At 27.1% G+C, this 13,502-nt stretch overlaps 2 protein-coding genes across 5 annotated transcripts in view; one reads left to right on the top strand and one right to left on the bottom strand.

The window, feature by feature from the left end:
• Positions 1–11,212, bottom strand: part of LOC148228060 (RYamide receptor-like) — a 73,819-nt gene extending 62,607 nt beyond the window's left edge. Inside the window, exon 1 of the mRNA XM_088200998.1 lies at positions 11,074–11,212. The gene's annotated coding sequence lies outside the window, so the exon portion shown is untranslated. The remainder of the gene's footprint in view (positions 1–11,073) is intronic.
• Positions 1–13,502, top strand: part of LOC148228059 (uncharacterized) — a 339,858-nt gene that overhangs the window by 292,993 nt on the left and 33,363 nt on the right. The gene's annotated exons all lie outside the window — the stretch shown is intronic.

Raw genomic sequence — 13,502 nt, 5'->3', positions numbered from 1 at the left:
ACGTTTTGTACAAGTGTAATCAAAAATAAGAATGAAACTCTTTGGAGCTTGTCAATATTCAACCATATATGTTAAATATAATATAATATATTTCTCCAGCGGATGTTTTGGTATTTGGTATCCGGATAGTTCATGAAACCGATAGCTTTCGTCCAATATTATAGTTGTATCAATACTATTGTGAAGATGCAATTTCATATTGGGTTGAATAATATTAGAAACGTGAATATGATTTAAATAATATTTAGAAAACTCAAAAGATTTTTTTTATTATAAAATAAACACGAGATGAGAAGCATATTAAATTTTTCATTTATTTCCTTCTGTGCTACCTTTCGTCTTTGACTTTGTGCGTAATCAGTAATTCATTTTACCACTCACTCCGAGTGACCTTTTCGGAGTTTAATGAGGTTCAACTCATATTAAAATGATAATCGTAAATGAATTATTCGTTCAGTGTTTGTTAAAGTATATTTGCACGTGCATGTGTGTATTCTTGTGTGATTATAAGAAGAACTTTTAATTCAATATCCCGCACCCTTTGCGAATTAGCAGAGATCGAAGTTTGTACTAAAACTTTTAACTTGGAAGCAGTAATATGTTAAAAGTATTAACCCAAGTGTTCATCATGGTTCGCTGAACTCTCTGCAAGGTCATAGTGTAAGTATCGTATAGCAAATACAATACAGCTTCTAGTAAAACGTCTTCAGAGAAAATTTATCCCAAGCACTTTGTACGTGGATTTTTTAAGGGCATTGCGCTTGTTTGTGGTGAGACTTAAATTACGAATTTACATATCAGATACGATGTGAATTTTTATTTTTTAATAGTAAAAATAATGTGATCTTGGATTAATAAACAAGGACGTGTACGAATGATATTGAACTATCAAAAGTGTTATAACTGTATAATCAATTTTTTTGATAAAAATATATATCATAAATATATAGATTTAAACCCCAAATTTGATTTTTTATTAAGTCTAGTTTTAGGAAATAAAATATTTTAATATATAATCATAAATAATTTTAACAAATAATAATACTTAATATGTATTAAACCTTTATAAAACAAAGCTTGTCAAAAAAATGTGATTATTTACGAGAGAAAGAGTGATATTCTTATATTAAAATCGTCTTTTATAATCTATTTTTTTATGATCTTTGCATTATTATTAGTTATTTATATAATTTTAACGACTAAATGTCATTGCTTAAAATATTTATAAGTTAATTTTATTTTTTATTGTTCAATAAAATCGTTGAAAACAAAACATAACACGTGAATAAAACTATCGTATTTGAGTAATACATACATTACGTTACTATTTATGAGCGAGATGTTTTTTTCCGAACAGTGGTGGAGGAGTTGGCGGATGGATGATGTCAGTGGAAGATCCTGATTAGTGTGACAGCGACAGAATAGCAAAACTTGATCTCTCTCTGCTGCAGTGCTCGCATAGTGGAATCTCTCTCAGAATGTGAGCGTCCATGAATATGCTAGTGTATTCGAGTGTCTGCCGGTGTCTTTCCTCTCTTCATTGGAGACCGGTCCAAAATATTCAGGGCTGAAATGCTTGCTGACATATGACAATCATGCAGTGATCATCCAGCCAATCGTTGCGTTCGCCTCTTAGAACAAGGAAATATGTGTAATTTGAAGCTTACAGTGCTTTTTGTCTCTCGGTGATATACTGTTTCCCGTGACCGTTGCACAACAAATAAATATTCCGAAGAATCCTTTCTTTTTCTAGTCGTAACGAGAGTCTTTGTGTGGTCCTTTGTATTGTCATGTTTCACTCAATTATTTATGAATGATCATGTTTGATCCTGTCAATTAACGCGAGTTTCAATAATGAGATCCCTACAAATTTGTTATGCAACAGTTGGGAAATCTTTCAAATGGGTGCGTCCGTAGTCTTTAAGCATATTTGAAGCAGGTTCTCTCTTGATTACGGAAATCATGCTAGAGCAGAAGATGCGAAGAGAGAAGCGGCGATTTCAATGACCTTAAGTTTGGTCGACCTTCTCTTGAATAAATACCAGGCCAGAGAGCTCTCGAAGTTTAAGTGTATTAAAGAGCATGTGTTTTTTAGTTGCCTGAGTTTCTGTATTTTTATTCATAGCCCCTTCCATATAAAATTTTGTTTTCTGCTTCTCTTTAGTGGAACGACCAATTTCAAATTGCCGTTTTAATGGTAAGCTCAAATATTTTCAAGGTGACATATTTTAATCCTTTCTTATTTACATCAAAAACTTTGTGACTTAAGCTGTTAAAATGCTTCTCGCGGTGAAGTCCCATTTTAGCGAAAAACCCGAACTTCATGATTTAATTTCTTCAATTGTGAATATAAAATAAACCAGGTGCGAGATTTAACTTTTTCTCAGGCTCATTAAATTTAAAATCGATATGACTTTGTTTAATAATAAACAAGAAGGTGTTTTAAACGTATTATATTTTCTAAAATAAATTAAAATTATATTCGAGAGCTACTTGTTAAATATTAATTTATATTATATGTATTTCTATAGTGTGAATGCATAATCTGGATGAGATTTTGAGTGAATCTTCACATTTATTTAGGAGCTGTACGAACATTTATTTCTACTACTCAAATTACCATACAGTATATAAACTTTGTCAAATATTAGCATTACAAACATAAATATAATTTTCTGTTTAACTTTTACGTACGTGGATTACATAGCAATGTAACAAATAAACAATGAAATAGTTAGTCGTTTCATATGATATAATATTCTGTTACGCTATGCAATCAAATAATTTTGGAACTAACGAGACATTTCTATATATTATCACTCTTATATCGTCTTCAAAGTGATTGTGAATCACATAATTGGACATGATTTATAGTTTATATATTGTCTTGCAGAGAGCTTAAAAGCTTGTCAATCAGCATATAAGATAAAAGTGGAAAGTGTAGTATTCCATTTACCTTTAACACAAAAATATACAATATATAAAATAAATCTTGCTATTTTAACTCATGTGAACGCTGAAGCGAGAGAGATAAAATGTCGGTTCATTTTAAGGGTAATTCATAAAAAAATCTCGTTGCGTGAAATAGCCTATCTCGTGAAAAGTAAAGGCTTCACAACAAATTAGGCTTTTCAAACGCTGAAAATAGCTACAATATCACAAAATCTAATTATTTCAGAAATTTCATTTAAAAAAGAATATTAGAGACAGACTTGGTAAATTCTTAATAATTATGCTACGGCACGTACATGATTTGGGTATTTTATCACTAATGATCTTTTTAGTATTAAAAAGCTCACAGTTCTTGTAAAGATATCTTTAAAAATTATATTTATTAAGAGTTTATTAGCTTTGTAATGGATTATATAATACAAATATCGTTCTTTCAAAGAATAAACATACATTAATATTTTACGTGTATAAGCATACTTTTCTGTGTACTAAAATATATTGACAAAACACGCGTACATAGTGATGACACATAGCTAAAGAGAATTTATGCGGGCAGTTTGTATAAATCATTTTTGGATATACAAGCTGTCGGTTTGATATCAAACGTATGGCCGTCGAAATTCCGCAATTTCATTATCAAAACAATAAAAATATGCATATTTTCGACGATCAAATATTCCTTTAATTTCTTAAATACTCCATTTAATAATAATAATAATAACGTTTGATATGATATAAATGTATTTAATTTTAAATAAATTCATTGCTCATAAATAATTTAAAACATCGAACAAATCTTTACTTAAAGATCCGTTAAAGAATCGCAAGCGGTTATGTATCGATTATAAATATTTTATGACCTTATGTGTATACTTAAAATGCCAAAAGTTTGTATAGCGATAGGGAGCTTTTAACCGCAGCTTTTCGATAAGGTTTTTTTGTGTTAATATTTAATGCGAAACTCTATACTTCTGAAGTCCTGAACTAACAGTAACTGTGATTTAAATAACTTTGTGTAACGGTAAAGTTCGTATACAAAGCAAACATATGTTTAAGGAGATAAGAAAATGTGTTGAAAAAGATTAGTACTCGTGTAACTACAACTGTATAATTATAATAAATATTCTTTGTCATTGCCCTCACAAAGAACCTCATTAGACCCGTATCCTGTTTAAATAAGACTAACGAATCAATACACGCCAACACACTTCGTTAAGTTTAAATTAAACTTACTTAAATTTAATTTTAATTAAAAGAGTTTTACATCTAATTTATATGTATATATAAATTGCATATAAGATCAAATTATCACTATAATTAAAATACTCGTATTTATAAATATTTTGTATCTGCATAGCTTCAAGAAATCGTACAATAAACATCGTGATAATATCCATATTAAACATCTCACAGGCAATCTATTATTATCAAAAAATTCCTCACATAATCTATATTCATAACATAAACAAGTCAATAATATACTATGTTACATTTTAATTGAATTTAATTTTTAAATATTAAAATACATAAAACACTTAGTTTATGTGTCAATTTACTTAAAAAATTATAAATATCTAAATATTCACATATATTTTAAATGATTAATGCTGAATTATATTATATAGTACATCCTAATTCAACTTTTTGCTTAGTTTTCGGTTCTAGCTTATGATTATAATTTTTTGAACATATGTAAAAATAAGTGGCATTTTTTTATAAATATGATTTTAATACAAAGAATAACACATTTTTTTAATATATTTGATAATCATAATTATAGACTTTAATCAAAAACAAAGCTAACCATAAATTACAAATATACAATATATTATAAAAAAATAAATTTCAGGATCATTGATGATTTACGACACATATGAATCCTGAGAATAATAAAAAAGATGAAAATTTTAGCAATAAAAATCAATTTGCTCTTTAAGTAAATTTTAATAAATTTGTTCTTGTCAAGATCACCAGATGCTTATGGGTTACAAATAACCCTTTACTGCTCTAAAACGCAATTTAACTAATGGCAAAGTATTTTTATTATTAAAATAATATAAAAAATATTATGGTTTGTCAATCTTAATATATTATATTATCCATTGTTTATATAAAGATTCAGTACAATAAATACTTTTTTATATTTTAAACATTTAAAAAAAATCTTTGAACCCATTTTAAATGCTGAATAAACCTGCACTTGTCAGGTGCAGGATCATAAAATGCTTACAGGTAATAAATAACTATTTAATGCTGTAGAACACAAATATAACAATGATTAAGCAGGTAAAAATAATTGTTACAAAAATATTTAAGAATCTGGAAAAAATGATACTGTTATGCAGCATTTTTAGGCAATTTTGAACACAGGCTTTAGCTAAGGTTTGGCATAAACATTCATTAAATGAAATAAAAATAATTCTGCGTCATTACTTCTTCATGGCACTGAAATCATACATCAATTTGTGAGCAACACTCTATTTCCTAAATATTTAAAAGTAAAAGTAAAAGTAAAATAATCAGCTTTTTTTTCTAAAATGTGTTTCTAGTAGTCACGTAAATATATCTGTAATCGATTATTTAGACGTCTTTTATACTGATATATTTTAATGTGTATGTATAAAAATAAAAAGTGTTGAAAATAAGTTGAAGGACATTTAGCGCTATATAAAATACAAGAACAAGAGATGAAAGTTAATTTCAAGTACTTTGATCCAGTAACAGATTAACTAATATATTTTCCAAAGCGCAAACTTATTTTTAACTCTTATTACTCTGCCAGCTAAATTTTAAAAGATGACTTTTTAAGCATGGTGAATACATTTATAAAAGCAATGTCTTTTTAATAAATTCATAATAACATAACCACTATAATAAAAATTATTTTGAACCCATTAATTTAAAATTTACTTTAGTATTAAATCAAAAGAGAAATGTTTAATTTACCACGTAGTATAATTTTCACAAAAGTCATTATACAGTAAAAAATAAATTTAAAGATTTAATTAAGATTTTTCTTATAAGTTTATATTCATTCTATGCTGAAAATATATTTACCTTCAAGATTAAATATTTAATTTAATCTTTTACTTTTTGATTAATTACGTGAATTTTATAAAAATAAATTCGTCACTTAAAAAATCTATCATTTTTTTATTGAGCGTGGGATAAATCCGATTTACGCATTTAACTCGAATTTATCCGCACCTAGCACATTAAAGGTTAACTAAAACAAATAGATTTAAATTAGCACGCAATTCGAAAATTTGAGATAAATTACCAATTAAGTGCTGTCTTTGTTATATATAAGATAGCTAGATTTAATTAGATAAGCAAGATTTTTGTCTTGAATTTTTTTTTTTTTATAAAGCATGGAAGTGTATTTGGGTTGATAATATACTTTTATTTTTTTATTTTAAGTTTAAAAAATAAATATATTGCTTGATTTGTTGGTACTGCATAATAGTTTTTATTTAAAAGTGTATTTTTACTAATTTATATATTGCACTTAATAATAGCTATTTGAATTATAAAAAATATAAAGATCTATTAGGCTGCGTAAAAAAAGGCCGCGGGTGCAAAAAATGTGATGCATTTTATTTAAGGCAAATAGCTCTCAAAATTTAATCTAATTAAATAAACAACATAAATAATAATACTTTAAATTATTTAATAGAAATATCTAAGAGCAATATAATTTAATTATAATCTAGAATATGAGGGTGGAAGGTTAGTTATAAGTCCAATTTACATGCTTGCTCGGAAGCCGGATACTTCTCGTTACGCTACTGATACCATACACAAATATTGATATTTCATAACTGGAAAAAATAACAGAAAGATTTAAGCCAAATATGGACTAACATTAACTAGATAATAAATATAATATTTATTAAAGTTTTTTGAAGGCAACTTAAAGTGGCTCTCGTCCATTTTTAGTCAATTAATTTATTAAGAGGAGTATAACGAACTTACTCTGAATTACGCTTCTATGAACATACTATTAGCTTTCTGGAAAAATTATTACGTTTTTATTTTTTAAATTAAATTTTCATTTCATCTTTTTTATGTTAACATTATTCGAATTAATAACAATAAATTTAGATTTATTACTATATTTTCAAATTTAATTAAATATGAAATGTAAGAAAGTAACGTAGTTTTAAACGATTTTTAAAATGATGCGTTTATGTCAGGAATCGTGCAAATTTTCTTTCCAAAGAGCCTTAAAACTTAAGAGGGTAGTGTACGTCTTTTTTCAATCGATAACGACAAACTTCATTACAAGATTTGGATGTTCAAAGAACAATTTAACATAAACGATCTATTTCTTGATCGCATTAAAAAGTTAGACAAAGAGGACATTTATTGCAATGGAGCTAATTGATCAGCCCTTCATGCATATTTAAAAAGTGTCATGGACCTATTCAACCGATTTGCATATGTATCTGGTAATCATTTTTTATAATAGTAATAATAAACACAAATATAATATACACTAGTACAGATTAAAAAATTTTGGACTCAAATGAACAAAGCAGGTAGAAAAACGCAATACATATACCCTTTTATTCTCTTCTAATTTTTTTTTTAAATAATTAAAAAACATTTTATGTCATTTAAAAATTCTTTCTCTTCTAATATTATTACATATTTAATGAATATTGATTTATTTTAAAAATATGTACACTAAAAAAACAATAATTTTTAATGAATACTATATTTTACGTATGATATATTTAGTAATAAATTATTAATTTTAAACATTAAAAATAAATCTGATTAAAAATTAATGAAAGAGCAGGTTTAACAACATAAGATAAAAAAAATGTGCAGAACACCCCATATTGCACAATTACCACAAACTTTTAAAAGACACTAATAATCACCCACTACCACAGCTATAAAAACTTAACCCATTGTATAAATCAAGACATACGCCGTATGTACTGAGTGCCATAATGGACCACTGAAGACGCCTTCTATCTAATAGGCGCTTACTTTTATAGGTGTGTTTTATAAATAATGCGATTCATTCTCAATCGCTTGCATTAATCGCCATAAATTCTATAAAGCTTCTTCGGACTATCGATATAAAATATCTCACGACAACCACGCACACGAAATACAATTTGAAGAACCACTTGACTATTATTAGACGAACGATTGTCACTCGACACACCAGCTTTTCTGTTTATCTAGCTGCAAAATCACACCACTCGGCACTTAAATTCAAAGGTACCAAGAACTGTGAAATTTGCCCTCCGCATTAGATAATCGAAAAAGACCAGTTCTCTTGCACGACAATGCGCGACTCTAAATTGCACGATTTCTTCTTCAAAAGTTGGGCTATTAAATATTGCTATATAAACTACACTTGACAGACTGTTACTTGTTGTCAAAAGTGCATTTTATTATTTTATCAACCTTTTTGATAAAATAATAAAATGCACAAAAGTGCATTTTATTATTGTATTAAAACACACCGGAATAAATAAACTATTTCATTGGTAGAAGTGTATCGATTAAAATGTTATTTATGATATAAGCTTATAATTATGAATATATTTTTTATGTAATAAACAGAATTTTATTTTGGTCCAATCATTTCAAATGTTAAAAATTAGCTTAACACACAACGGGTTAATTATTTTTTTTATAAATGATTAATAAAACATATTTAGTTAAATTTTTAAGGCTCAGTACGTATGAAAAATTCATATAATTAACCAAATAACTCAATACTAGTCACCCTTATGTACTAATAATAAGACCTCGCGTGAATCAACGACGACGATAGGCGACACGTATGAGCGTTTATCGATAACCACAAGCTCAAAAAGCCAAAAATTCTATTATTTTAATAATTACCAATATTGTTGTTAATAAATAGAGTTATATGCTAACAATATAATTCCAGCGCATTTATCGACGACTTACGGTTAGGGTGGTTTATTGTTGAATATTACATATATGAGGGCAAAGCGCAAGATTGCCAAAGCGAAACGCAATATTGAGTGCTTTTCTTAATCTCTGGAATACTTAGATGCTAATAGCGACCTTGATTTAGTAGCTTAGCGTATTTAATTTTCTTATTAGATATTTTTTTCAAACAGCTGTTATAAATATTACAGTGTTTTAATATTTAATACGTTTTAAAGCATCTTAAATCTGTTGGGTTTATATAAATTCAGTCACCTTAAATATAGTAATGTATTTAATAAATAAATTATTTTTTATTAAATGCAATACAATAGTTAACGGAAGCCATTATTCAATTGATCAATTTCTCTCTTAATCGTATTGTATATTTATAACATGTTCTATTGAAGGCGAGTTGATAGTATAATATAGTACAATATTACACAGAATGAATATCTAAATTTCTAATCAAACGAAGCTCAATTAATCTTCTTGAAACGTGTGTTCGTGACCTTACAAATGTCATTACATTTTTAACTTAATATTCAGAAGAAACCTTTTTTGAACGAAATGTGAATAAAATTGATAGTCTCGACGTAGAAAAATAGTAGATAAGAATAAAATATTGAACCGAAACATACATCAAAAAAAATATATATCAAATCCACGTTTATATAATACAATAAAAATGGATTACATAATAAATATTATATGTATGGAATATAACTATATTCTTATTTTAATTATGTTGAAATATTAAAACCTAATAACTTAAGTTTAAAGCACATATTATTTTTATATAAAAACATACGATAGTGTTGTACAGATTTAAATGTATTAATTATTCGTGCGTATTATGAGATATTTATATCACATGTGGGATTAGGTATTACAATTCTGAGATAACAGTTTATTTGCAAGAATAGTGAATAGTACTTGTATTATTATGTAATATCTAATATTCAAATACGGTAATGTAAATACAATTAATGTGTGGATTGTACAATATAATTCGTATCCTGGAACGGATTAAAATAATATCCTCAATAATGCTTACAATATTCAAGATCAATAGACATAACTTTAAATTAGAAGTATCAATAGTGACATACAATTATTTATTAACGTCAAATAGCTTTTATTGAAGTATTGTTTTACATCAATATTTAAGTACTTTACTTACAAAATATAATTAAATATATTATGATTTATATATAAATCCATTTAACAAAGATTTTATTTACTGCTTGTTTCCTATAAATCTGTATATAACCTTTAAGCTTTTTTCCAGGAAAAGGATTTCCCTATACTATGGAAATTAAATAAAAATATTTACATTTATTTTAAAGAATACAAAAGGACAAACAAAGTAAATATTTTTCTCACAAAACCGGTCTTACGATTTTTATATGAAACTCGCTTTTATTACAGCTAGAAAATGTTTTGCAAAATATATTTTCTTAATAACCACTGAGTATTATTTTCAAGATGAGAAACAAAACGTTGTGAATCTAGTCATGAATTATTTATATATTATTAAATATGCATAAAAATTATTATCATTTTGATAACATGATGCTGCTTAAAATAAATACAATTGTAATAATATTTACTATATTTTTAAAACAAAGATTAATTAACGTTATCTGTAAAACAAATTAATATAATCAAATGTGACGAAAAATATTTTTTTTATTGCCAATTTTATAAGCTGTTAATTTTCTTAAATATAAATAAAATATGTTGCATTATTAATATTTAAGGCTTTTTTAATAAATGGTTCTGGACTTTTACCAACGATAAAATATCTAAAATAGATATTTTTTATTAGTACTGTAGACTCCTAACACATATAATTCCAAAAAATATTTTTTTAAGAACGTAACGGCATAGTGTTATTTTGTAAATTTAATTTAAGATTATTAGTACAATTCAATATTAGGGCGCTATAATTTATTTAATGTCACGCGTATGAAATACGATTTTTTATGTAATATAAATACAAATCATCTCACACTACACGTTCGGTTTATTCAAAGAAACCCCAATATAAACGCATCAGCGTATTTTTTTTGTAAAAATACTACTAATAAAAAAATGTACTTGTACTTTATCACATGCTTTACAAATTTTATAATTTTTTTTATATATATATATACACACAATCAAAATATTTTAATTAATAAAAATAATACTCACTTTATTAGTGCTCTGGATAAGCGATGTTAATGCACAAAAATGTAGGCAGTTACTCACTGCATTTACGAAAAATATTTGATTGAAACATTACAAGTTTCCGTAGTTTGTTTGACGCGAACGTTGGAGATGTTTCCCGTACGAAGAGTAGTCTATGACTGAGCGAGCTTTACCGCTGGCGGAAAAACTCCCCCGAGTTTCCGTCGCACCCTAAAAGCTCTAACAATATGAAAATTTCGCAAAAGCACCTCGATAATTTTTTTAATTGAGCGCTCATTTATTCACTGACGTGGCCTCTTTATCGATCTTATATTAACAGCAATTAAAATAATCGGCACTAAAAAGATTGTATAAGTAAATTTAATAAGTTAGCATATTATTTAGCTTGTATTTATTTTGGTATGACTAGAGATTGCAATAAAACCGGAATTTATAATATCGGTATCACAGAGAGACAAAACAGTCAATACCGGTATTATCGACATCATTATTATTATTTTAATTAATTGGTAAAATAATAACTAAAATCCAGCATGAGTAATTATGTTTTGTATTTTTTTTGTATAATTAAAAATTTTATTTTTATTTTAATATAATTATACCTGATTTCCATAATGTGTGTATTGTCTTTAAATGTTATTTAGTCAGCAATTTGATTAATGTTTATTTATTTAAAGTCTAACCAAATGCCTTATTGCTAAGTTATCGCTGTGATATCTTGTTCAATGTTGATTCATGCTTGCAAGTATTGCGTAAAAACCCAATAATTTAAGAGTCAGAACATTAAATTTAAATATATTAAATAAGAAGCTTTTCAACAATCTTCCTTACATTCAGGTACCTCTAAAAGTACTTTATACGCTGATCCTCTATTGTGTTGTCTACGAGTACTAATAAAATCATTAGGACATAAGTCTTCAAAAACATTTTTTCCCCATTTATTTATACACTTTCATTAATTTATTACAATATCAGAGAGAAAGTTTTTAAAAATCTTTTTTTTTCAGAACCATAAGAATTGTAAAACGTCATTTTTGATCGACCCCTTCTGGAAGTCTCCTAAATTTGTATATCAGGAGCCAAAGCAAACCACAAATGTTTTGGTAGTTCTTAACCATGGAGATATCGTTCAACAAATATTTTAATCGATAATACCGGTATTTTAATTTGTAATACCGGTAGAATCGACGGTCGATTTTTGTTTGAATACTGGTATTTCTGGTATCGGTACTACCGGTATTGCAATCTCTAAGTATGACACGATTTTTTTTGTTGTATACAAAACAAGTATTTCTGGAAATTAAATTTGATACAATTTTAGATCATTTTATTTTAAAAATGTCTTTTTAATTTATCCAAAACAGTGATTTTTATATACACAAAGCACGACTAATCGCTATTTTTTTCCTTTGCCTCATTGTTCTTGATATTTCTTAACCGTATTTTTAAATTGATTCGTGATCAATATATTTGCGATGGTTTAACCGACCGCGGCTGTTACTGGCGACAGCCCAAGTAGGAGGTTGTGCCTGTCATTAATTCGCGCATTGTACTAAAGCGAATGCTTATAGGCCGAAACTCCCAAGCAATGTTATGGCTAACCTAAGATAATAGACCCAGGTGCTTTTCAATATGCTGCAGATATGCAATTTACTGGCAATCTCAGCGCTAGCATCATTCCTTGCACTAATGAAATATCCCGAATAAACAAACTCATCAACCCTGTATGTAGACATTGTCTGGAATTATTCAATCAACTGCCATTTCAAACACTCACTTTTGCGCAACGTTTCGTCGTTTCAGGTTAACTTAAAAAAAATCAATGGTTCCAATAGAGTAAATAAATATATTTTATATTATATTATTACCAGCAAATAATTATTGCTTCTAAATTATAACTTATAGTTTATATTTATAGTGCATGATTTATTTTTAGAATTAAGCGCTTACAAAAATTATAGTATTGTAAAGTTTTTTAACAAATTGCATAAGTCTTGTCACTTTTGTATATAAAATATTGAAAAAATTGTGAATAAGTACGTTAAATATTTTATTTATACTAAATTTTTCGCATTTCGATCTCTCTTATATTTTGTATGTTTACTTTCTCAATATTTCTCGTGTATGGTTTAGATTTCTTATTCTCAGTTTAATAACGGTTCGGATCGAGAGTGCTAACGTAGCGCGGGTTCATATACCTTGGTGCAAGATTCACACGAGAATTTTATTTTTTAGTTTGACAGCTTATTTTATAGATCTGTGGTGTTCAAAAAATCAAATATATAGATATAGTCAAATATATATAAATATATAATAATCCCACTTACGATATAAATTAAAAGGCTAGAGTCCATATCCATATAGGATTCGAAACCAGATCTTTCAAGTATTAGCTATCAACTAATACCACTGGTATGCAAAGATGAGTGAGG

This window comes from Plectrocnemia conspersa, unplaced genomic scaffold (genome assembly GCF_051122295.1).
Source record: "Plectrocnemia conspersa isolate PC_06_02 unplaced genomic scaffold, ASM5112229v1 ptg000012l, whole genome shotgun sequence".
NCBI lineage: Eukaryota > Metazoa > Arthropoda > Insecta > Trichoptera > Polycentropodidae > Plectrocnemia > Plectrocnemia conspersa.
Note: the sequence above shows the minus strand (reverse complement) of the source record. Positions and strands in the feature narration are given on the sequence as shown.